The sequence below is a fragment of the Peromyscus californicus genome, unplaced genomic scaffold (assembly GCF_007827085.1).
Source record: "Peromyscus californicus insignis strain IS unplaced genomic scaffold, ASM782708v3 Scaffold_7__1_contigs__length_154581171, whole genome shotgun sequence".
Classification (NCBI taxonomy): Eukaryota; Metazoa; Chordata; class Mammalia; order Rodentia; family Cricetidae; genus Peromyscus; species Peromyscus californicus.
The window spans coordinates 70,762,135-70,789,470 of NW_026294595.1; the positions used below are offsets into that span (position 1 = coordinate 70,762,135).

General features: G+C 39.8%; 1 long non-coding RNA gene across 1 annotated transcript in view; it reads right to left on the reverse strand.

Moving 5' to 3' along the window:
• Window positions 1–348: 348 nt before the first annotated feature.
• The window catches only part of LOC128102283 (uncharacterized), a 32,147-nt gene continuing 5,159 nt past the window's right edge, over window positions 349–27,336 (reverse strand). The window contains exons 2-4 of the long non-coding RNA XR_008215370.1: window positions 6,744–6,823; window positions 1,360–1,465; window positions 349–559 (exon numbers count right to left, since the gene is read on the reverse strand). This is a non-coding gene — a long non-coding RNA (uncharacterized LOC128102283). The remainder of the gene's footprint in view (window positions 560–1,359; window positions 1,466–6,743; window positions 6,824–27,336) is intronic.

Consider the following 27,336-nt stretch of genomic DNA (forward strand, 5'->3'; position numbering starts at 1 on the left):
CAGATGTAGCTGCAAAAATCTAAACAGCATCTATGAATAGTAAGACATTATTTATACCATACATTAAGATAATATTATATACTCTATATCTATATCTATATCTATATCTATATCTATATCTATATCTATATCTATATCTATATCTATATCTATATCTATATCTATATCTATATCTATATCTATATCTATATCTATATCTATATCTATATCTATATCTATCTTTTGGATTCCAGAGACAGTCATTCACATAGAGTCCCTGGCCTAGGGCACTTTGCAGATTAGTTGTTATACATTTAATAAATAATCATTAAACAGCTGAATAATAGGTTTTATTTAACTAAGCACAATTCCAAGACAGGTTACAGAGTACAAAAAGTGTGTAACATACTAAGTTTCATGAGAGAGTTTTAAAATCACAACAAGAAATCTATAGCCAGTGCTTGATTGGAAATCATCCATATTGACAAAGTTGTACAACGTTCTCTCCACTGTGCTACTCTTGTTATTTTATCCTTTAATTCTTTACAAGCCCTGCTGTTCAGTTTTCCTTATGGCATGTCTGAAATGTAGAGAGAGAGCAGGTCTAATTCCATCTCCAAAATCATTTCCCACAACCCCTCAGACTCTGCAGTGGCATAAATTGCTGATAATATGTCCAGGTTAGCAGAGTTACTTAAAGGAGCAGACAGTGTGTGTGGCACATTTATTAACATCATATATAACTGGGCTGGAACTGTACAGCCACTTTCTATTTAGTAAAAAAGGTGGGGGAGGAAGTGCTGCTGAGGTTTATGAGGCTGCTTCTGGACCCAGCAGGTGAGTTATGCACCCAAATAACTCCTGTGTATCATAAACTGGAAGCTAATAAACCATCTTTAAACTGTACACTGTCTCTCCAATTGAAGAAATGAATCTATTATTTCCTGTCTTTGGAATGGCATAGTACCAACTCTAGTGAAACCAGACAAACCACAAACCCCGAGAAGCTTGATGGATATTGTCAAAGAAAGCTTTTTTCTTCACATGGACACAGACAGGTCAACCAAGGACAAGGGAATGCTCTTTAGGCCTGGCAGGAGCTGGTGGGATGTCGTACCAAGTGGGTTGCAGATCATGTCTTGTCACTGTCATTCTCAACAGTAAGAGGCCTTAGCCCACCAGCTTTCTTAATTGAAGTTGCAGGCTTCAATGATGCGTTTAAGCACTTAACACAGTATAGCACTGTCCTGCAATTATGTGTTTACATAGCTGCTTCTTTCCCTTCACTGTGAGCCTTTTTGGGGGTGTTCACTGTGCCACAGTCATCTTTGTGTGTTCCTCCTCCATTACTCATGTTTTTGCAAAACATTTCCAACTTACCCTAAATATGCCTTTGTCCTCCTCTTCTTTCTCAGCTCCTGTGGTGACAGTCACTACATCCCTCCCATGCACTGCAGAGTCCCGGGTCTGCTGTGGAATAGCGTGTCTGTAATAGGAGAAACAGAAGCACAAGTTGCTAGTAATTGGCTCAAACTACATGTGCATTTTGAAGAAAACCATCTATTAAGAAAGGGTCAAGGGTGCTCCTGTCTAAATAGAGTGAGAAAAGAAGGAATTGGTGTTTATTTCTGTATCAGTAAGTACCAGTAGTGAAGGCATCTTGATGAGGTCACATTTATATACTATTGGTAGATGGCCTTGGTAGGGCTATCTCAGAGTCCCTCTGAGTGAACCTCTCAGACATGTTGACCTATTCCTGAGGTCTTATCTTTCTCTCCAAGACAAATGTTTTAGATAATCCCTTCCCCACACTGTAACAGTGAGAACTCTGCTATGACATTCTAAAACACTGTTTGGTAGCACTCTTCCTGGGGAGACATGAACAAATGTCTACTCACCCTAGAGAGGGAATTGAATGGCAGACCAAAGTTAGAATATCTCCAAAGTCCAACTTGGCTAATTAGTGTATTTTACTGGGGTGACTTACAGGAATATGGGTGAAGGGTTGCTTACAGGAACAGAAATGACTCAAGGACAGATTAATCATGAAATCTCACCCCAGTATGGTGACAGTTCATGAAATCAGGAAACCCAAAGCACACTGCATAACTTGTAGTCAGTTCGACAGGTTGGAGAATGTCTCTTTTAGGCAGCTTGGCTGGAATGTGCCTCTTGTAGGCACTTCTGCTTATTTGAGATTGACTCTTAGCTGTCCTCACTTCTTATACACAAGTGAGAAGAGCTAGGCCTAGAGAATCTGGTCAGTTTCAGGGACTTCCTGAAATTTTACATTGTTTACTTCTTCAGTTTTAAAGGACTTACATGCTAAATGGAGTATTTCACCTCTCTCTCTTTAGAACATCTTCTGTTTTTACTAGCTTTCATTCAAGATGGAAAGTTTTTCTTTAATAGAGTGAATTGCTATACAGCACACATAAAAGAGTGAAATGTGCCATGAAAGAAAACTAAGATGGGTTTTTTGCACTATAAAATTGTTTCCAAGAAATTCCTTTAAATAATTTTTATAGCTGATTTTTAGTGTGCCTTATTTGTTTATCTATCTATCTATCTATCTATCTATCTATCTATCTATCTATCTATCTATCTATCTATCTATCTATTTATATTTGAGACAGAATTTCACAATGTAATCTTGGTGTCCTGGGACTTGCTATGTAGAGTGGCCTGGCCTTGAACTAACAAAGATGTTCCTGCCTTTGCTTCACAAGTGCTGAAATTAAAGGCATGTGCCATTATCTCTGGCCAGTATGCCTTATTTTCTTACATTTAAACTTGCACATTGTTATTACAACATGTAAAACAATTTTTATTATTTTCCATAATGCAATCCCCAAATAATTTGTAACCATTTTCTTCAAAATGAAGAAAAAATTGTGGCTTAGACTGTTGTTCACTACATCAGTTCCATGGTCTTTGACCTCCAGTTGAAGAGTCTGTACCATGCTGGAATTCAACATCATTCCGTGGATGTTGCCTTCTTAGCTCTTACATACCAATGGAAGGTCATGGACATGAGTGTTATGCATTTTCTAATATGCTGCCCAAGAGACAAAAATGTCACCAGTGCTTCTATTAAAGCTGACTAGCACAGAGACATTTTTGGAAATGATTCTGTAAGTATTGGAAGAAAAATAGAGTGGGCAGCTGAATGAGTAGGAGAGGTAGGAGAGCCACAGGTAAGGGAGCATCTATTTTCATTGGTTTCTTAGAAAGTTACTGAGAATGCTTTCTAAGGTTAGGGTTATTTAAAAAGAAAACATGTAGTAATTTATTCAGTGTTTTTATCTTAAATTGTATTTTCACTTGATACTCCTTTGCCTTATGCACCAAGTCCCCCCTCCTCTCTTTTATTTAAGATTGATTTGCAAGGATTCAGCAGCTGGTATTTTCTAGAAGCTGGGCAAAGGCATAAGAGGTTCTTGTGTTAAAAAATTTAGTAGTTTCTATACTCTGAGCACAGAAGGAGGCTTCTATGATATGGATTCATTAAGCCTTATATGAAAAAAAAAACCCTCCTTTGGGGAAACGGCTGAAGGTTTTCTGTTGTTTTAAGGGGGGGGAGTCTCATGAAACAGCTCATGTTTTTATAAGGAAGTCATGCAAGATAAAGCACTAAGTCCTCTCACCCTTGGGTTTTTAATTCTACTTGTCTTTGGATGTCATGGAGCAGTTCTTCAAGCAAATAACCACCTGAGTGCTTCCCCTTGGAAACTGCCGGATATGGCTATTCTTCCTGCTTCAGCAGGCTAAGGCAGCCCTGTTCTTTCTCTGATAACAGAAGTTGAGTCAACAGCCAAAGCAGATGCTCAAGAGTGACACAGATGTGAGGAACTTCAGGGATCACCAGAGCACACACTGTGTCGGATTCTAGGAGAGTTCTGGGATGGAAAGTGATAACAACACCCCTGTCTCACCAAGAACAATGGCTGTGTTCATCCAGAAGAGCTCTATGGTGTGCTTGGGAGGACAGCACCACAGCTCTCAGCACCTTGGCTTTTACAGGGCCTTCCATACTCAATGAATGAGAGCAAGGATATCCATTTTCAAGGGACTGTGCTAGCATGGCACATTTCACATCGTCTGTGTAATGTCTGAACCTCCATATTGTATGTAACTAGGGAGGTAAGGAGGTTCTCTTTTTCCTCTCAAAAAGAAACCCCAAAACCAAAAAACAAAAAAACCCTCAACTAAAATTGAAATTTCTATAGTAAAGAATATTTGTTTTAAGAGAAATAAAACAACTGGGAGTTTCTTATTCTTGTATTATAAAGTAAAATTCATGCCTACTACAAACACTTCATAAGATATTCAAAATGAAGCTTAAAATGAGTAATAAATAGTTTGTAATAGGGTTATTTAGTGGGTCTTAATGTGCTCAATTTTTCATAAAATTAATATTAGAAAAACCCCACTTTAGAGGCTGGAGAGATGGCTCAGTGGTTAAGAGCACTTGCTGTCCTTGCAGAGCATCTGAATTCGGTTCCCAGCATCCGAATGGTGACTCACTACCGTCTGTAGCTCTAACTCTAGGGAATCCATTGTCCTCTTCTGGCCTCCACAGGAACTGCATGCTACGGCACATATACATGCATACAAGCAAAACACTGATACACATAAAATAAGATAAAATTTTTAAAAAAACTTTCCAAAAAATTCTACTTTATAGAGTTGTTACAAGACTGAAAAACAGATGAGACAGTGATTATAAAACTATGGAGACATTGCCAACATACAAAACTGGTGCTAGTCAATAGGCCGGAACTATCCAACATATTCACATATATTCATTTTTATTATTATTTTATTTAGAAGCTGATGCATAAAATATGGGAGAAAATCCTAAAATGAGTTGTGCCTCATAGTTTCTTTCGCATACCAAATTAACCATCAGTGTGAAACCTGATGAAGTGATCTGCATTTCATCCTTTTCCCTGTATCTTCCAGACACATGCTGAATTTTCTCTGAGTCAGCACTTGTTTTATTTGTAGGGAAATAAGATCTTGGCTTTGATCCTTGTAAATGTGTTATGAGTGTTCTAATAGTAGCTCATAATGTTTCCTTTGTCTGAAGCTTTGGCTGCTGTTTGTACAGGTTGAACTGACCTGGATTTGGGTCTTGCCAAAATTTGACATTAACATTATGATCCTGTTTCTTTCTACAAAGAATGACTGATTCTAAATGGTCCAGAGAAGATGACTAGACATGCTACTTCTAGGGACATCCAGTGTCTGGGACCTTGCACACTCTGATGAGTGCTCCCCTACCCCATGTGTTATGTTAAACTTCTCCAGAAACACCCTCAAAGACAAACTCAAAAGTGTGTCTCCTAAGTGATCTCGAACCCAGTCAGACTGATAGTTAAGCTCTACTGTGAAAGTGTGCATTTCTTTTTAAAGAGTATGTAATTTTACTTTGTGAAATAAAAATTTCTTCATATTAATGAAATTTTACTTAGTATAGTTAAAATTTTTGCATTCTATACTAAGATGCTCCATGTTTAATTATACATCAATTGGTAGACATTTGCACTTAGATAATTTGATATTACAAGGTGCAAGAGGCAGCTCTGTGTAACTATTAAAAAAGCCAGTTCCACTGGCTGAAGTGTTTTAGACAAGTTACTTTTCAGTATTGTCAAGTTATATTAGGTCAGATTTAGGCATATCTGAGGGGAGTGTACACACAGCAATCTGGGGTTTTGCTAAGAAAACTGAAACTCATCAGAGACAAGGTTAGACTTCCAATCTCCTCTCTTCCTATCCACTCTCCTCACTTCCTGTACACTCTTCTCACTTCTTGTCCACTGTGCTTCTGTGTAAGCTACAGCTGTATAAGGCTGAGCTGCTCTATGCTGCTCAGCAGATTCTCAAGGCACTTGTGTGTTTCAAGTCTAGAGAAATAAGGAATAAAGTTGACTCTTATTTATGGAAGCATGGGGAGCTTGCAATATGTTTTCTTAAATGATGAAAGTGCCCATGCTTTCCGAAGGAATAACAAGTAAACATGGGAACAACTGTGAGAATGTACTGGAAGGTCCTGGTATGTGCTGACATGAGCCAGCAGAGTATTCCTGCTTCAGACTTTCAATAAAGAAAAAAAAATAAAAAGTGAGACCAGATACGTTGGAATTTATTGACTTGGGGCTTTCTTTTCAGAAATGAATTTTAGCACCCGAGTAATATCTTCAGGGAATGGGCAAACATACCCTGAGGATGGCACCTAAAAGGATGGTAAAACAATGGCTAATGACCCAGTGAGGTGAAAAGATCTGAGCTGCTGAGATGACTCAGTGGGTAAAGACACTTTCCACACCAAGCCTGACAACTTGAATGAGTTTCCAGTACTCACCTGGTAGAAGGAGTGAATGGACTCCCACAAGTTATCCTCTGATATCCACCCATGCTCTGTCAGTCCCTCCCCTTCTCTCTGTTACACAGAACACCTTACTGGCTCATGGCAGTGATAAGCACATAGTAATTAATCAGAGAAGATAAGGAGGTGATGGCAGGGATCCTGAATGCCTTAGGAGGACTTGTGTTTTCCAGAGATTGAGCACCAAACATGACAATTCAGGGATCTATTAAAGCAATAAAGCTTAGTAGAATTTCAGTGCTAACTGAGATCTCCTTTCTAATAGTAAGAAAACTTCCATTCCCTACCGTAAACCCATTAAAACCCAAACGGGAATGTCTCTCCTGCCTTTGTAGTGGGCTGCGGGGAAGCTTTCAAATTTTAAGAGTACCTGAAGCAGTAGAAAGCTGTCCAGCAGATCCAGGCTGTAGTCCAAGGAACCATTCTTCTTTGGTCAAAGGATCTGGAAAACTGTGGTTTTGGAGATGTTACTGGTAAAGAAATATTCAGTGAAAATTTCATGGCAAGCATTTTGGGGAAACATACTATAGGCGGACCACCAGGAGAGATAAGCAAGGTTCTAACATTCTCAGCCAGGGATTAAATGCTCAGATATAACAAAAGTATTTATGACATGTATGAAGATGTCATGATGCAACCTATAATTTGCCAGAATTAATATACACTAATAAAAATGGGGGAAAAATCAAACACCTTATAAGGAATAGATTGTATAAGACAGAGATTCAAGATGAGTGGTGGAACATTCACTTACTGTGGTGAAACCCTGTGTCCCAACCTCAACACTAAGTGACAAGGAATCACCATGGAGTGGAGATTTCCTAAAACCATTTGAAACCCCTCAAGTTTACTATGTGGATAGGATGGGGCTGGTGTATATAAGCTGAAAATAGATGGCATATGTATTAAAGTCATAGCTGGTGGTAAGAAATTGAAGAGAATACCCCTGTGGACCCGAGGCCTGAAAAGGCTTTCTGTTCTCTGGAGATTTTCCTTACAGGTTGCAGGTGTATGACATGTGAGCTGTATGCTTCCTTCATCCTTATCTCAGTGAAAAGCACCTGCTCTACTCATTCTGAACCTGCCTCCAAACAGCAAACTGGTGGAGCAGGGATTGTTGCCTATGAGTCTTCCGTTTAGTGAGTCCAACTGTACTTTGCCCAATGTGAAACCCCTGAAGTCTTGTGTCTCAAGAAAAATTTATAGTTTGATAACTTAAATCAAAAATACATTTATTAATTGTTTGCTTATGTTTGTGTGTGTGCAAGTGTGTTCCACAGAACACACATGGAGATAAAAGGAGAACTTGAAGGAGTCAATTGTCTCCTTCCACCATGTGGGTCACTGGGATTGAACTCAGGTCATCACACTTGGCAGCAAGCTCCTTTATTTTCCGTTTCACCAACTTCAGTTTGATAACCATTTTGATGGAAAGGCCAGTCACAAACCAGTCATTCTATTATCACTGTAAGTGTCCCTCTCTATGTTGTCTGAAATTCACTTTTATTGTGTTTTATTTTTGTGTGTGTAGTGGCGTTGGAGATTGAACCTAGAGCTTTGTGAATGCCTGGCTATCTCTCTGCACTGTGCTACTTCCCAGCCCTTAGATTGACTTTTATGATCATGATGTAGGTGAAAAGTCCAAAGCAGCTTGTGGAGTTCACAGCTTGAGTTCAGACATAACTCACTATTCATTGTTATATTCAGTACATTTAAGGTTGTGAACCTCTGATACAAGAACGGATTATAAATATCATTTGGACCAAATTCTTGTTTCCTTCTCCTGTCTCTTAGGCATCTGTCTGGGTTGCATCCTTTTGAAGAATGTTTCCTAAAACCCATGCTGAATTTGAGTGTGATGTCGAACATACCTAGACTTTCAGTGGCCATGATCAGAGGAAGCAGGCATCACTGTCCAATGGTTTATACTTTGGACCCTTTAGTAAACATTTTTTAAAGTAGCCATTAGAGCACTGAGACAGAAGTGAGAAATCTTGACTTCAAGTGTCTTGGAATTCCCCTTCTGGACACTGTCTCCTGCTTTTCTAGTTTTCAGTATAAAACTGGATGTCTCCCACATAGGCATGGTTGGAGTAGAGCAGGCACAGTATGGATGAGCATGAATTCATTTCCTATTCCTGATATATTTTTCTTCTCCCCTTTTGTATGTCACATCTCTTAAGTCCTGGACCTGAAGCAAGACAGCATGGGAACTCTTATATGAGACGATACAGATGACAAATGCCTGCAATTTCCTGTGGATCTATTTTATGAGGGCTTCTGTCTCTGGAAAAAAAAAAGAGCTGAAACAGCTCAATTAGCTATTGTTTTTAGCATTCATTTTTTTGGACCCAAGGATATTTGGCTAATTTTACAGTTGGCATTAGCTGTAGTCATTACTGAATGTCTCCTGCATAAATTATGGCATATTCAAAATGTGAAAATTCTCATTTCAGCAGCAGCAACTCAAGTGGAAAACTGAAAATCCCTAAACAGAAAATTAGCAAACATTTGTTCTGTCACATCTCAAGCATGTGGTGTTCTGTTCCTCCCCCGAACAAAATTACCCTGGCCTTCTAGCCAAGGGATGCAACTATTTTACAACATCCTAGAGGAAAGGCACCCCATGGCTACCAATGAGTCTATTATTTAATCATGAAAGACAAGGGCTTACCTAAGAGAGATAAAAATGTCTTCAGGAACAGTCACTGGGGACACTAGGATTTGGAGAGTGCTTTACATAACTTCACCTGGCTCAGTGGTCTGAACACCAGCAATGTTGAAATGATGTAGCTAAGGGTAGGGCCACATGCAAAATTTACCTTTGTGTGGGAGGCATGTTTCCTATTACAGCATCCCATTGTGGTCCATGAGTTGGTAATACTCAGCTTGAACTAGAAATATATGGACCAGATACAAGTTCTAAATATCAGAGCATTTTGTGTTTTTTACAAAAGAAAGAAAGAAAAGAAAAAGAAGAAAAAAAGAACAGCCTGCCTGATTTTATTGTAAAATTCCTAACATTCCACACAATATCAATGAATGCCCCCTTCTTCTTTTTAAAGTTTTAAAAATCACTTTTGTGCATTTGATAACTACAGAAGTTATATATGTTCATATTTCTTTAACAATTTTGTTATAGACTTTATCATAAAATACTTGCAAACAAAATTCATCTTCTTTTAAATGAGGATGTAACTTGTAGCATTTATCATTTACTTTTTGCCCTGTGTCTACTGATAATGCTAATGCTATTCAGAAAGAGCTAAGTTAATCCCTCCCTTAGAGTTACAGGCCTGATTTAGGAAGCTTAGAGAAACGACAAGGGTATGAGTGTGTGTGTGCCTGCTAATGCTGATATTTTGTTTTTGTTGTTTTATTTTGCTCAACATCAAAAGCTGAAGCCTGCTCAATAAATGGTAGATTTTGAGGTAGTTGAGCAGAAGTAAGAATTTCTCATTTCTGGAACTCAAGAGGGGTTGGTCCTGGTTGTGAGACACCCAGAAGGAAGTAGCCACAGCTTTGCCTCTGGACAACCCCATTTTCCCTTCCCTGTTAACAGTTTCCAGTTATGAAGAGGCAATTGAGAGAAACTCCAGCACATCTGAAGAAAGAGTTTTTAGGTAGGAGGATGAGCTAAGATCTACATCTTTTATGTATTTGACAGAGTGAGCATAACCATTGTGTAAAATGTGTCTAGATCTTGTCTCTAAGAGCCAGAGGAATGGAGGCAGCATCCTGAACTTTCCCCATGCCCCAGGGTAGGGCATTGAAAGAGACCAGCAGAGGATATATGAAGAGGAAGAATCTGACAGATGTCACACAGGATGCCAAGAAGCTTCAAGGATGCCTGCAGACCTGTGACATCCCTAGACCATTGCTTAATGGTACCTAAGCCACAGCCCTTAAAGGACTGAAAATCCTGAACTGCCCAATCTCAACCCTAAATTGGCTGCATTTCCCCAGAGTGGGCTGAATGCACCTGGAAATGCACTAGATAAAATTTCTATTGCCTGGAAAAGAGGGAGATCTTTGAGTCAGAAAGTAAGGGCAGTGAGAAGAAAAAAAAATGTAAGAAAATTGGATTTTTTTTATATTTGTGTTTATGGTCTTTGAAATTTACAATCACTTGAACTGGGTTTAGCATTCATACGAATATTCTTATTTATGGCTGAAATAGGTGCATCCCACTAAAAGCCTTCCCAAGCTCTTTCTTTACCCCAGGGCAGTGGTGCAATTTCCTTCACATTCAGAGACCCTCCAAGATTCAATTTATTCTTTTAATGGTGCTTATCATTTCTCATCATTTGCTGTGCTTACTTATATATTATAAATGCATCATTTGTGAATTGTACAACAGACTAGAAAAGCTAAGTTACTGATAAATGGTGAACCCATCTCATGCTTTCACATTCACATTTCTTACTCTTATTCTGCTTTTGTTACTTTAGAGGTTCTCAGTGCTAGTGGTATAGAACCACCCTGGGCGATTTTAAGAAATACAAAAAGGCACTGGCTTTCTTAGAACCAAATACATCAGTGCCAGACAACCTATTCTTCCTTGCATGACTCCCAGCTTTCTTCCTTGCCTTCCAAAGTGCAAAACACCTCTCTTCCCCTTGCTGGCAGATCCAGCATCTTATACCATACTGCCTGCTGCTTTATTCCTGTCCCATTTTTGTTCCCATGACTGACACATCCCAAACCCTTCCCCATCAGCCTTTAGATAAATCAGACACAAGAGAGCCAGCACGTAATCCAGGATTGAGTCTCATCTGATGGAAGAACTTCTGAGTCATCTATTTCCAACTCTTGTATTATTTTATTACTTATGGAGATCAGGAACTGAGAATATGGTTTTGCATAGTGAATAGAAACATTGGATGAGGAGATCTCAGCCTGCAACTTCCCAGCAGTCATAAGTTGGATAGCTGCAAGAAACCACTTGCTATTTGTTTGTAGTGACTCTAGAAAATGCAAAAGAAGACTCTGTTCCCCGGGTAACCTTTTTGACAATTTAAACTTAATAAAAGCAATTAGAGCAGCCAGTTGTGTGGCAGGAACTGCATTCGTGTGTGTGTGTGTGTGTGTGTGTGTGTGTGTGTGTGTGTGTGTGTGTGTGTGTGTTTAACTTGCAGACTTGATATCCAAGTGCACACTCATTGCATGAGGTCAGGATGTTGGGCCATAAAAAGGGAAGAGGGCAGAAAAAGTAGGCATTTTTCAAAGATACTGAGCCTCATTTTCACAATCATATTATGCCTAGATTCTGAATCTTGGAAACCGATACAAAGCTTAATTCTTAGTACATTGTTTAAGTCTCCATCTTGGACCCTAGAACCTGTTTGTTTTTTTTAGAAGATGTGGGATAGTAGTTATACAGTTGCTTAAGTTCAAACCCAATCTTGTCCACCTTCCGTATTAGCTGTGTGGCTTTGAACGAGTGCTTCCTTCCTGACCATCTCATTTCCTCAGTTGTCAAGTTGGGATCATTGTTGATATGAATGTTGTCTTTCCAGCTATAACATGATATAAAACAACTCATTAAAATGAGCATTTCATTAGCTTTGATTTGAAAAGATCAGGTTTTATTATGACATTCTTTACACATTCTGTTTTGGTTCCTCTTCCTCCCTGTTCCTCTCCTCTATCTGTCTCCTCAGCTTGTCCTTTTCTGTAATCCGTATTTCCATTCCTTCTTTTATGTCACATGTATTTGTGAGTGGGGGTAGGAAGGGGAAGAGCCTCTGATTAAGAGGTGAGTGAGGAAGAAAGTAAAATTTATGAGAAATACACCCTATTTTAGTGAAACTGAATAATTAAATGGCCATGTTATTTTAACTCTTTAAGGAAATACTTAGAGGGGCTGGACTGCTGTGGGATGTCTTTTTGTATGCTGTGAGATGTCTTTTTGTATGCTGTGAATATATGTTGCTCCCACTGGCTAATAAATAAAGCTGCATTGGCCTATGGTAGGGCAGGATGGAACCAGGTGGGAAAATCCAAGAGAGATAGGGAGATGAGAAAGGAGGGTGAGGGGAGACGCCAGCCCACTGCCAAAGGAACAGCAAGATGCTAGCCGACTGGTAATGCCATGGCCATATGCTAACATATAGATTAATAGAAATGGGTTGAGTTAAGTTATAAGAGCCAGCTAAGGGTGGAGCCAGAGAAACTTATGGCTACACTGGATAGATGACTAAGCAGTTAAAAACTTGCTGTTTTTGTAGGTGGTTGGGTGTAGCCAGAATTTTTCTGTGGGTCCCACAAGCCTCTGTAGTCCTGTGGCCTGCTTATAAAATAATCATTCAGAAGCTTATATTAATTATAACTGCTCAGCCATTAGCTCAGGCTTATTACTGACTAACTCTTACACTTAAATTAACCCATAATTCTTATCTATGTTTAGCCACGTGGCTTAGTACCTTTTCTCAGTTCTGCCTTTACATCTTGCTTCCTCTGTGTCTGGCTGGTGATTCCTGACTCAGCCTTCCTCTTCCCAGAATTCTCTTTGTTTGCTTGTCCTGCCTATACTTCCTGCCTGTCTATTGGCCAATCAGCATTTTATTTATCAACCAATCAGAGCAACACACATTCACAGCATACAGAATGACATTCCACAGCAGCTGGGGTTAAGTTCTCAGCACCTACCTGGAGGCTAATATCTGCCTGTGACTCTGGTTTCAGAGGATCTGTTGCCCTCTTCTGGCCATCTCAGGCACTACTTGCATATGGCATAGAGACATAGCTACAGATAGAACACTTATACACATAAAACTAAATAAATCTTAAAGTAGAAAATATTTTGAAAATAACTGAGGAGGAAGAGGCAGAAGCGTTAAGAGTTCAAGGCCAATCTAGTTTATATAATGAATTCCAGGCTGGTCTGGAGCATATAGGGAGAATCCTCCTCTCTCCCATCCTCTACTATCCCCTCTTTTCCTCTCCTCCCCTCCCACCTCCCTTTCCTTCTTTTCCCCTCTCCCCTTCACCTTACCCCTCATCATTCTCTAATTTTCTCTCATTTTCCCTTTCCTTCTCTTCTCCCTCTATCATTCTCTCTTTCCTCTCTCATAGAATGTTTAAAAAACAAACTAATTTCTCTAAGCTTATTTAAAACAAGAGATATCAATATCTAGCCTGAAAGGCTGTTAAGGCTTCATGTAGTGGTTGACTGAAAGTAGAAAGTGAATTTTCAAAGTAAAAATTGACATTATAACTCAAAAAGTGGTTGCCTTCACATCTGCTGGCTTTAGGGTGCTAAATGAAACGATATGAGTCATCATTGTTTCCAGCATAAGCCTCCAACTGTCTTTTCCTGTCAGTTTAAGTTTGCCACCCAAATCCATATAACTTAAACTTAAAATCTTCATTGATTTAATGTCAACTTAAATAGGATTGGTGTTTCTATAAGTCATCTTATTCAGTGTTCACATGCAGAGAGTAAAGAACCGAAAGACTTAATTACAAAGCATTTTTGACCAGTTGAAGATATGAAAACTATTATTCATGTAACCAGACATTAATATTTTAAATCTCAGTATATGAAGAAACAAAAGTAAGGTGTGGGGGAGTTTAAAATGCGATAAAAATCCATTTATGGAACTAAATACCAGCACATTTCCTATATTCTACAGTCCACTCCTGGGAACTTCAGGAGAGCTTCTGTCTATGGGTATCTTCTGTGTAGTGTAGTCAGTCCAGTGCCTAATGGCCACATCAGAAACAACTCTGCCGAGCTTCCCTCCCTCCCTCATTTGTCATTTCAAACAGGTTTTCCAGAATTGATGACAGCTGTGTATCCAACTCCATCTTAATTGGGCAAATGTTCACATGCCTTAAATAGTTAACCTTATGTTTGATTTCTAAGACTTTATTATTCTTGGACTTGTGTCAGGGTCAATGCCAAAGAACTGCACTAGACTTAATTTCCTTATTCCTAATTAGGTAACCCCTGTGGATGATTATAACTTCATTGGTTAATTGATTCTATTTGACAGCCTGACAGTGTGACTCTCCTCTCAAGGAAGTTGTCCACATGCTGAAGCAACTTGTAGCAATAGTCAAGACATCAGGTTGGGAAAGTGTAGAGACAAGTTTAACCTCTAGCAGGTGTGTCCAGCCTCTTGACATGTGACAAGCCATTGTTATCTACAAAATTTGAGAAGCATGTAATTGACTTAAAGGAAAAAAGTCTCAGTGTTGTGAGTTTACAAGTTTGTGTGGGACCACATTCACAGCTACCTGGGGCCACATGTGGCTTGTGGGCTGCAGGTTAGACATGATGTTCAAAAGTTCAAGTCATCTCTCCTCTCCTTTCCCAGGTCCTTTAAAGCTGAACAAGTACTCAGTGAGTAAAGAGCTTGTGGAACATGTGATTGAACACAAAGCTCAAACAAGCTTTATGGAGAGAAACTAGATAACTTCACCTAGACATTAGTGCATCCCTCTTCCTTGGGGAATGAAGGAAGAGGGACCTTGCAGGGCTTGCCTTGACTTACCTAGTTTCATCTGTGTGCAATTATTTCACTACCTAAGTGCTATAACCCAGAGAGGACAATCAGTATGAACTGTAAAGGAGCAAGACCAAGAAGAAGGCAATTGATTCACCCAGAATGTCCAATGTGTATAATGATTTGCCCAGAATGTCCAATGTGTGTAACGTGCAGCATGTCTGATAAACCAGGTAGAAAAAGCTGGTGCTGTGGGGCCGCTTAGTGACAGAAGTGTTCACAGGCATGATCCTATTGTGAAGCCTCTGTGGCTGCCAATGGTGTGATTGACATTCTGGACATAGTTCAATCGTGTCTTCCAGTGTCTGGTCAGAGGTAGTGCTCACCCAGGCAAATAGCACCTCATGGTTATATGATGTACTTGCTTACACTGAAAGTGATTTAACTCTATTTACAAGACATACATGGATCATGTTTGTACTCACAGGTGAAAGTTTAGAAGCTAAAATGTGTGTTGTTTTCCTTCAGTCACTTTGGGTTTTTGTCACACTGGGATGTGGGGAAAAGAAAAGTCTTACTGTTTCTCTCACTTTCTCTTCCCTTTCTCTCTCTTTTTTCACTCTCATTCCCTCTACCCTCATCGTGTGTGTGTGTGTTTGTGTGTATGTGTGTTTGTGTGCGTGTGTGTGTGTGCGTGTGTGTGTGTGTGTGTGTGTGTGTGTACTATGTGACTCTATTCCTATCAGTCTATCAGTAGGTGATATGGACTGAATAGCTGTGGGTTGTTTCTAGATCATAGGATCAGGAGTGACTTATGTGTTATTCACACACACACACACACACAACACACACACACACACACATCTGCTTTATGATTATTCTTTTGCAATGATCATCTATTACTATCAAAGCAAGCAAATATATATTAAGGGGATCCATCATTTAATTCCCAAAACAACTATAACTTATGAGGGTATTAATCTCTCTGTGTTCCACTTTCTAATAGGATTAAGTAATTCCTCTAAAACATCATCTGGTAACATTGACTTTAATCCTTGTTTTCTGCCTCATTCATAATTCTAATAGAGTACAGAAGCTCCCTGTGCCATTTTCCTCTGATCCCTTATCAGAATGGGTTCATTGGGACTTTGTGAAGGCTTATGAATCAAAAATGGAAAGAAAAAGGCCCAAGAGGCAGAGGTCCAGACATCTTAGAGATGATAAAAATATAAACTCTTCTGTGTTTATTCAAAAGTTTCCTCTATTTTTGTATACGTATGCATGTGTATTGTATGTGTGTATGCACGTATGTTCATGTGTGTGTAACTCTGCATGTGAATATTCACCCATGTGTACATGTGCAGAGGCCAGAAACTGATTCTGGGAGTCTTTCTTTGTTGCTCTCCACCTTAGTTAGATAGCTTGGCCAGCCAATAGGATCTGGGATCCCCTTGACTCTGCTTCTCTAACACAGGGATTGCAGGCTGCCTTTCCTGGTGTTTTACTTGGTGATGGGCAGCATAACTCCGGTCCTCACGCCTGTGCAGTAAGCACTTTCCTCACGGAGCCATCTCCTCATCTCTACCTCTTTATCTTCTAAAGCTAGATTTCTCTGAATATATTCATAGAGATGGATACAATTAGAATTCAGACCCTACTGTCCACAGAGACAATTTACAAGTGACACCAGCTCAGGCATGCTTCTTCTAATTCATCTGAAGGGCACTGAAGGGGAGTCACAGCCTTTAATATTCCTTCCCAGTCCTACTGCTTGTCAAGGTGGCTTTATGGTCTCATTTTGGCCTGGCTACTTTCCAGAAGGATTTACTCTGGTATTTCTGGAAAGGTCACTGTGAGGTTGAGGTGAAGGTGGGATCAAGGTCCAGAACAGGATTTCTACTAGTCAAAGAAGGAAGCTGAGAGAACTGGAAGGGCCAATGCCTCGGCTAAGTGCCACCCCATCTATTGAATGGGGCTGTAGCAGTCATCACTAATTAATTTTTTTGGTTGCATTTGCATATAGCCTATGCAGTACTGTTACACCGTTCTTGTGGAAGTTAAGTTATAATCAACTGACTGCAGTCATCACTCAGTCAAAGAATATTATTTCCCACTCTGGAAAACAGAGCATGGATGGCATAAGGATGCGCTGAGTTGAGGCAGGGTCTATGCACAGGTTGTGACACTACCACCACCAGATTTCATTTCAGTTTCTGTCATTATCTCAGGTTGACCATGATATTAGTTACTTTTCTCTGACTGTGCTCCAGTTTCTCTGGATTGTTTTGAGTTTACTTCATAAATAAGTGTACACAAAAGCCACATCAAGATGAGAAAGACATGATTAGGACAGCCTCTAAAGAGCAATGGGCTGGGGAGAGGGCTCACTGGGCTCAGAGTGTTTGCTGTGGAAACATGAGGACCTAAGTTCAAATACTGAGCACTCACTTATAAAACTGGGCATGGTCACAAGCCCCTGTGACCTCAATGCTGTGAGGGAAGAGACAAGATGATTGCTTGAGTTTACTGACTGTCAGCCTGGCTTAAGGTTCAGTTAGAGACACTATCTTAAAAGAGTAAGGCAGAAGGTAACAGACCAGGATATATAATGGCCTCTGAGCATGCGCAGATATGCCCTCCTGTACATACACTACACACTCACATAAATATACGTACCCAATAAACTATTAAAAGAGTGTAGTACTTACCATTCTCAACCACAACACTTATCATTTAGATTGTGTGATAGTGTCCCTCTGTGGTTACATCATTCTATAGAAAAGTAGTATTCAGACTCAAAACATTTGGAACCCATATACAAGGTTAAGCATTTATCATTATGTTGTTTCGTTATTAGATCTGACCCATTGCTCTAGGTTGATAGTCATTTGATAAAGAACTTGCTGTAGAACATTTCTCTTTGCAAAAGCTTTGTTTTCCACAAGATTGAGCAACAGTGTCCTCTGTCTTCTTTTGCAAGCAATCTGAGATATTCAACATCTCCATATCTCCACAGAGGAGCTCAGCAAGGCAACTCTTTCTCTGATTCATCCTGAGCTTTCTGTACTTTTCAAGTTCTTTTCCATGACAGCATGCCCAAACCTATTCTTTTACATACATGTGTGTCAATAAGTCACGTGATTCACCCATGAGTTGAGAGATCTAGTGTTAGATACTAACATCGCAGGAAGCCATTGTAGTTATTTGTAAACATATTCATTAGCTTTGCATCCTCCCTGTTTAGTTAAAGGTGTCATTTTGGCTGGTCCAATCACATTCCTTTCAAATTACTACAAGAAATACAGATGACTCTAATCTTAAAATTAGAACACAAAACCTCACTCTAATTCCCAGAATTCTTTGTTTGACCCAGAGCAAATTAAATAATAATTAAAATAAGAGTGGTTATCTGTGCAAACTATTTGCCACTTGTGTTGGATGTTCTGTATGGCAAATGTGTTGCTGATTAGTCAATAAATAAAACACTGATTGGCCCGTGGCCAGGCAGGAAGTGTAGGCGGGACAAGGAGGAGAATAAAGCTGGGAAGTGGAAGGCTGAGTCAGAGAGACACTGCCAGCCGCCACGATGACAAATAGCATGTGAAGATGCCGGTAAGCCACGAGCCACGTGGCAAGGTATAGATTAATGGAAATGGATTAATTTAAGCTGTAAGAACAGTTAGCAAGAAGCCTGCCACGACCATACAGTTTGTAAGCAATATAAGTCTCTGTGTTTACTTGGTCGGGTCTGAGCGTCTGTGGGACTGGCAGGTGAGAGAGATTTGTCCTGACTGTGGGCCAGGCAGGAAAACTCTACCTACAAATGGCGTCCAACGTGGTGGCAAGAATTTCCACCTAAAAACTGAGAAAAAAGATTCTAAAATGGAGCTAAAAACAGTTCCTAATTGTCTCTCTCAAATGAGCGGCAGCTGCTGGTTTGAGCTACTTGTGGGTTCCTAGCGTCCACGCTCGACCTGCAGTATGGCGGGAATGAGACCTCTGCAAGTGGCACATTAAGCTGCATGGTGGATTTAGTCTTTACTAGTACAAAACAAAAAAAGAGGTTTCTGGGCTACACGCTGCTTGGATAAAAGCATAGACCCACGATAGCTCCCAGAGCTGACGGTAAACCACCGCCATGTTGGGAAGCTGAGGTGGGCGGAGCCAGCAGCCACAGCTGCTGCAGTTTAAGGCAATAGATTCACAATAAGACAGATTCAGATGTAATAGTTTACAATGTGTGTAAAAATGTACGTAGGCTTGAAAGAGACAAAAAAAGGTGGTATATACAGTTATAGAAACAAATACATAGTTTTAAAAAATAAAGTCTTTAAAGAGACAGTAAAATTAATATAAAAAATAAGCCACGTAAAGATGAATATTACACAGAGAATCTGGATTGTGTTGTCTTTGGGATTTTTAACTGCAGAAAAACATTTGATCATAAAAGATGTTGAGTTATGCCAAAATGTATATTTTAAAGGTACCTTGACTTCAAAATTTGGATATAAGGATATGTTGCTTTGGAAAAGAGTCTCTTTTGTTTCCACAGAAAGCCAGAGGCTATGGATTTGTTCAAGATTAAGATACATCAGGTTTGACCAGCCAAGACCCCCTGAAAGGTCTCCGATGACACCATGGCCCAGATGATCCAACATCCAGAATGGTTTCAAGGCAATTGGCTCAGATGATACAGCCTCATGGACTATTCCATAATCCTAAAATTTTCTTTGTTTCCCCATAAGATACAGCGCCCCCCTCCAGCAGGAAGTAGTAAGAGAAGCTACGCCCAAATTCCCAAATTATATGTAATTTTACTTTGTTAAGGTTAAAACCTTTCTTTTTGAAAAAAAAAAATGGGGGAAGTCCTGTTGGATGTTCTGTATGGCAAATGTGTTGCTGATTAGTCAATAAATAAAACACTGATTGGCCATTGGCTAGGCAGGAAGTGTAGGCGGGACAAGGAGGAGAATAAAGCTGGGAAGTGGAAGGCTGAGTCAGAGAGACACTGCCAGCCGCCACGATGACAAATAGCATGTGAAGATGCTGGTAAGCCACGAGCCACGTGGCAAGGTATAGATTAATGGAAATGGATTAATTTAAGCTGTAAGAACAGTTAGCAAGAAGCCTGCCACGGCCATACAGTTTGTAAGCAATATAAGTCTCTGTGTTTACTTGGTCGGGTCTGAGCGTCTGTGGGACTGGCAGGTGAGAGAGATTTGTCCTGACTGTGGGCCAGGCAGGAAAACTCTACCTACACACTTGTGGCAAATTTAACTCATATTTTTCCTCATCCTGATTCCTCTTTCATTCCTTGATTTGGATGACTACTAAGTATATGTGTGTATGTCTCCAAGTAGAGAGGAAAGTACCTCAGCTGATAAACCAACTTAGTTCAGTATTTTCTTTCCCATTGGTATATGTCAACAAGCACTGGAGATGCAGACAGCAGCAAAACAGTAATTTCAGCCTCAGAGAGCAGGACAGAGAAGAGAAATTGAAGATTGTGATTTGCTTCTGACTCCTCACTGGATCATACCAAGCCTATTCATTCATCAGGTGTCTTTCAGTCTTGTATTAGAAGATGTCCAATAGGGTATGTGCTGTCCTGTTTCACAAAGATCATTTACTTTTGGGGAAATGCAGGGCCTAGAAAAGAGAGAGCTTATTGCTGAGACAGACACCTTGTCTACTGGGCCACTGGCAGATGAAAGCGGGGAGGCTGAAGGTGAAAAGTGTGATTTATGGTCCTGGGTGGGAGAACAAAACTCTCTTTGTCTTCTTTTTGTTTGCAGAAATCCATAGTCAATAGCTCACTTGTAACTGCATGGAGGACCATAAGAGCTGAGAATCCAATACCACTGCAGATAGGGGCATTCTTCACTTTGAATTTCTTGCATTCTAACAATTCCAAATGTCCTGAGCAGATGGAGATTCTAGAATGGGAGGGGTCTGTGTCAGTCTAGCATTATATCCTGTCTTCTCAGAATTATACATTGCTTTTTGTATAATGCTTTTGTTTGATCTCTGATTTGGTTAAAATTATCAACAATAATAAGATTGCTATTTCTCTTCCTCTTTCATTCTCAGTATGAGCACACTCCTTAGTTTGTGGTTGTCAGCCAAGAAGAATGGAAAGAGAAGGGATCTACAGTCCCAAAGTAATCAAACAGATTAGAACAGATCCACTGCCACTTGTGCTGTGAGTTCTGGATCCCAAGATAAAAGTTGAGGCTGCTGAGAGCTGACTTACTGCTCTGTGAAAGGCTCTCTTCATGGCCAGCATGCACCACAGACCAGCAGTCCCTGTTCTTTGTGGATGCAGCCCTCACATCCCTCGTCTGCTCTCCTGTGGACTTCGGGACTGTGAAACAAAGTTCCTAACCCCAGGGAACTGCTGGACCCTCTGAAGCTGGACTCTGAAGGAAGTCTCAAAGGTAGGCATGCAGAGCCCCTCCCAGGAACATCAGCACCTCTGTGCTGTCCCCTTTCATTATCTGAAGTGAGTGCTGTCCTGGAAAACTGAGTGTAGGGAGCCACTGAGAAGTGAGTTCCTGAGACACTTCCTTGTTAATGTCACGTGCCTTCCAAGGTAGTCTCAGGAGCTCTCTGGCTTCAGGGATTTTCTAATGCTTTCATCAGCCATCCATCCTTCTGTAATCCAAATGTGGTTAATCTTTCATTGATATGAAAGGCAGTACAGGAGAGTCAGTGCTGATGGAATTGCTGAGCTGTAGACCTGACATAGAACAGGAAAACCCATTTTCCCTCTTGAGCATCAGATCCCTTGCTTTGTATGTAAAGTTTCTTTGTAAATTCTCCCCTGAAAATTTTCATGACAAGAAAATGTCACTTTTGTGAGGAACAGGAGTAAAGCTATTGTGCAAAGTTATCTCTTAAATGTCAAGGGTTTAAAAATACCAAAGAGAAACAAGTAGTTTGAAGGAAGGAGAAACTTAGGAAACTTGCAAAGCAGGCAGGATCCTGGAACAGTTTTGTTGCAAGGTTGACTTGTTTCCCAGAGTCTAGCATCTGAGACACTGAATTTGGATAGGAGAGACTCTTGTCATTGACAAGACAAACAGGTTGGGACATGCATTTGCTGAAGCTTATTGTATCCATACATTTGGATCACAAACAACAGTGGCTTTTCAGAGTATATTTGGAAATTGATTAACTATTTAATTACTACTTATTCTTTGACTCCACAATACTATGGCTACATACATGCACACCCTCCCCCCACCACACACCACACAAGTATTTGAAGAAAAATAGAACCTTTAAAATGAATGAAAAAGAAAACACAAATAAGTACAAATTGAGAGATTCAATCTAGATAAAAATCATGACAAGGCAATCAACAGTGTTCCTTAAAATATGCTGTTACTAATAATTCTCTTCTATGATTATTCATTTCAAAACTGAAAAAAGTCATCTCATCTTGTAATTGAACAAATATATAATGAAATCTTTTCAAGTATAAGTTTCATGACCCACAAGTAGTTATTGTCCATCTTTAGTAATTATAAGTGCATTGTTTAGTACATATTAAGTAACATGAATAACCATGTTAGAGAACTGATGTTATTGTTTTGTTCAGTTTCTATGAAGTTGCTGTGAAGTGAGCAGAAGAGTAGAAGGAGAAAAGGGGAGTACATTTGGGAGAACGCTGAAATAGTTTTGTGAGGTTCAATAATCCACGACTCAATACATCTATCTCTAACTGTGGTGGAAATACCTGGAGGATAACACATCTCCGTGAGAGAGGCATAGTCCTAGAAGGTAATGAGTCTTAAATCTGTGTAATAAAGTAAGATTGGGCCTCAAAAACAGACACACCAGAGACTTGAATGTATTGACTCAATCTGACTCTGGCTCCACAAGAGCAGAGTGCCTGAATTCTTGATACAGCAGAAGTTTTGAGCAAGTTTTATTCACTATTTAACCTCAACTCCTGTCCCAATTCACAGGATGATAGACCCTTAGCTCTGTTCATACATTTTTTATGCCACACTCAACACACCATAACAGAGAAGCTGATTTGTACTATTGGACTCCCTAAATGTGTCTCAGATTCTCTTTCTCTTGCTCAGAATCAGACATTTTCAAGCTTTGTTAGGAGCATAGGAGACCTGGTCTTGCCATCTTTACCTCCTGTGTGTCTAGCACCCAAACATTTTCTTCATCGAATGCTTTCCCCATAAAACATTGGCTTCTCTATTTAGCATCTACAAATATTTCCAAAGCTCCATTACCTTATTAAGGAATGCTAAAATGTCTATTAAAGGCTGGCTGAGTAAATAAAATGCAATACACACTCACAATAGAGTGTGACTCAGCTTCAAGAAGTTGAAATTCTGATATATGCTACACAGCATTGATGAACACTGCCAACATTCTATTAAGTGAAATAATCCAGACACAAAAGATAAATACAGCTTTATTTCATCTATGTGAAGAAGAGACAGAAAGTAGCATGTTGCTTTTCAGGGGCCAATGTCAACCAAGGGTGAAGAAAAATTTCCAGAGGCAGGTGTTGGTTTTGGTTACACAACAACATTAATATACTAAATACCAGTACAGCATAACTTTAGAAATGGTTATGATGGCACCAGTGAGATTGCTCAGCAGGTAAAGACAACTGCTGAAGAGTCTGATGACATAAGTTCGATACTCAGGACACATATGGTGGAAGGAGAGGCAAACTATTGCAAGTTGTCCTCTGACCTCTAAACACTCACTGGCACAGAGGTGTCCTCCCCCTCCCCTTCCCCCAAACACACAGACAGACTGATACATAAATACAATAAAAATCATAAACAAAAAGAAATGGTTACAGTGACAATTTTGAATTTGGTATGTTTTACCATAATGAAAGTATATATTTAAAAAGATAAGTCCTTGTTGTTTAACTGTTTCCGGTAAATTGAATTTTTTTTCTTTTTTTTAGAGGTAGGAATATTGCTTCTAAGATTCAGGAAGCTAATGAAATATACCAGATTTAGGAAACACAAACAATTTACAAAACAGGAAACTCAGAAATTTACAAGATCTTCAACATGCCCCCCCCCCAAGGTAAGGTTATATAAATAAATAATTTGTTAGCGTAGAGACCCCTGTGGAGCTGTATGCAAGTTGTGTAGGAGGCTCTGGAGATGCCTCCTCACTGAGTCTCTACGCTACCTCACATGGCGCCTCACCCAAGCTCCCTTATGTATGCTAATAAACTCATTGGTTCACCTAGCTAAACTTTGGTTCGATCATGTATTAAGTCTCTCATTCTTGTTTTAGTTGATGCTTGTTAAGTTCTCCACAGGAAAATTCACACTAGTCCTATCCATTCTAACAAAACATGAACTTTATATAAGGATATCAACAACACTCCTTGGAAGAGTCATTGTTAGGACAGAATTTTGAAAGGTTGCTGGAAGTTTGTCATTTATTTGTGTGTGTGTTTGTGTGTAGTATGTATGTATACTAAATGTGCATGTGTATGCATACCTGTGAGAATGCACAGACATGAAAGGAAGGCATGGCTGTCATCTTACTCCCTTGAAATGGGATCTCCTATTGAATCTGAAAGTAGGCTTAAATCTATGATAGTCTGGAGATCCTCCATCTCTCCTCCCCACAGCACTGGGATTACAGGCATATATGCACACATTCCAGGCTTTTCCTGGAGGTGCTGGGCATATGAACTCAAAGTTCTTATGTTTGTGCTGTAAGCACCTTCAATCACTGAGCGATCTCCCAAAGCCCCAAGGGGTTTGTGAATACTGTAATTGGAAACCCACCCTTTCAAAGCTGAATATAATTGTGCAAGGGTTTGTTAAGTGTGAAGTGAGAGCTGTCTATATGTGTTCCAATATCCAACAGGTATTTGCTAACATCTATTAAATATCAAGACGTTATAATAGACACTGGGGATCCTGTAAGAAATGAAATATCCCTACCACACCTTGTGCTCTATTTAATGGGAAGTAAACTTGGAAAACAGCTTTGGATGCAAGAGCTTAGACTCTAGAGAAACATTGAGGCCCCACTTGTATTTAGATTCTGAAATATTAATCAGCCAGATAAGATAAAGGTAAGAGGAGCTTGAATGGAAAGTGATGAAGATCTGACTAAGGAAATAGTGGTGGGGGTAAAGAATGGACATGATGGATGCAACTAACCAGGAATATCAAAGGTATACAAGTGGCAGCTGACAGAGGAAAACAAATCCCATCTCTTTAGGAGATATCCTTGCAAAGAATAAGGAGTGTGAACAGTAGACACAGCTGCTTCTGTGGAAGCCCAGCAAGTTCCTGAAATAAAGCTCAAGGATACACAATATTGACAAAGAAAGTAAACATGAAAAGTTTTTTTCAAATTCATGTTTAGCTGAATTTTATTGATAGAATTTTATCTTAACTATCATTTCTTGTGGTTAAAGTTATTTCTTTGACTCTCCCCTCAGTTCATGTTGCTTCTCTCTCTAAGTTGTTGAAGTGGTGAAGAGGTTTAAATTTAAAAAATGTATTTGTTGAAGATAATTTGCTTCATTTAAGGTATCTGATGGCTGACTCTACCATTAGAGTGAGATCGTACTCTCCCCCAAGATGACAAATAATGAGAGACTTGTATCTGACCCTTGTGTGATAATTAGCTGATTTCTTCTCTCTGCATCTAAAATGATGTTTTAGGTAAGCAAATAGTGAATTCAGACCAGATCTGTTTATGGTATCACACAGTGCAGTTGCTTAATGCTTAAACAGCCATCCTAAACAATCGAGCCTTTTAAGGAGCCATGTAAGATGGATGCTAATATCATCTTTTAATTGCCTTTCAAATGTTAGGGAAAATGCTGATTAAACTTTACATTATAGTTCCTAGTAGAGATGGATGGAAATTAAATATATATTTATCACTATTTTAATATCATAAACCATATCCCAGCAATGTATTTGAGCAGCAGGATAAATATGGGCTTCATTATTTTAAAGGTTCATCATTTATTTAAAAATGTCCTTGGAATGTCACCTGCTCAAATCCATTCTGCTGCTGATGTACGGTAAGTCTCCGTGGTTAGTGGCTAATTATGGTCCTCTCAGCTTTCTGGATACTGGCCAGGTAAATGTTAGTCACTAAGAGAGGTCTTACTTACGCTGGCTCTGACTTAGTGAAAATGAACATGAGGTATTGGTGGTGTGATTCTGATCTTGGGTTGACCTGTATTTTACCTTGATGATAGAATAAAATCCACTGGGCCACAATTTTCCTATTTGAAAAGTGGGGGAATATATGAGCTCTCTGACAGGACACTTACTGTGAACACTATGGCTGAAAACAGACACTGGGGACCTGAGAGCAAGACGTGCCAAGGCAACTAAAAGTAACTTGCCAGAGCCAATTTCATATCTAACAAGCTTTGCCTCAGAGCTCTGCTTTGTAAGCACTGGGGTTAGCCTCTAAGGGACTGTATTTCATTCTAGCACAAGTATTTTCCATGTCTGTCTCTCATACGTAGTCATCTGATTGCAGAAGGGTTTAATTGTGTATTCTGTTTGGACTCGGTGTTTGGGCTGACAGCTAACCGCTCAGATTTGGAACAGACTCCTTCCCCGGTTGTTTGGCATGGATTGCTGGCTGATTACTTACTGGATGTGTACTGCTCAGCACGATAGCCTCTTTGGGCCTCTGTTTCCTCGTCTGTGGAACCTATACAACAGGACTTATTACTGGGAGTTTCCATTGCGTCAGGTTTTAGAAACTCCCAAGAATCCACAAGGATGACCCAGGGAAGACTCCTAGCAATAGTGACTAAGTCGCCTGAACTGGCCATCTCCTGTGATTAGATTGGTGATGACCCCAGCAGTCATTAGAGAGCCTGCATCCAGTAACTGATGGAGACAGATGCAGAGATCCACAGCCAAACATTAGGCCGAGCTCAGGCAATCCTGCTGAAGAGAGGGAGGAAGGATTGTATGAGCCAGGGGTGTCAAGAACGTGACAAGAAAACGTGCAGAAATAACTAACCTGGCTGGAAGAAAATCACAGAGTCTAAACCAGCAACCAGGGGGTCTGAATGGGACCGACCTGGGCCCTCTACATATATGTGACAGTTGTGTAGCTTAGTCTACTTGTGGGACTCCTAACAATGGGAGCAGGGGCTGTCCCAAAGGCTTTGACTGGCTCTTGGGAACCTATTCTTCATACTGGATTGCCTTGCCTAAACTTAATACAAGGGGAGCTGTTTAGTCTTACTACAACTTGATATGCCATGAGTCGTTGATGTCCATGGGAGGCCTGCCCCTTTCTGAACAGAAACAGAGGAGGAGTGGATTGGGGATGGAAGGGAGGTGGGGAGAGGGAAAACTGTGGTGGAAATATAAATTAAATGAATTAAATAAAAAATGTGGTGAAGAACAAAGGGCATTATTTATGTTGAGCTATTTATGCTGTATCTGGCACAGGGTGATTTCTCTCTCTCTCTGTCTCTCTGTCTCTGTGTGTGTGTGTGTTTAT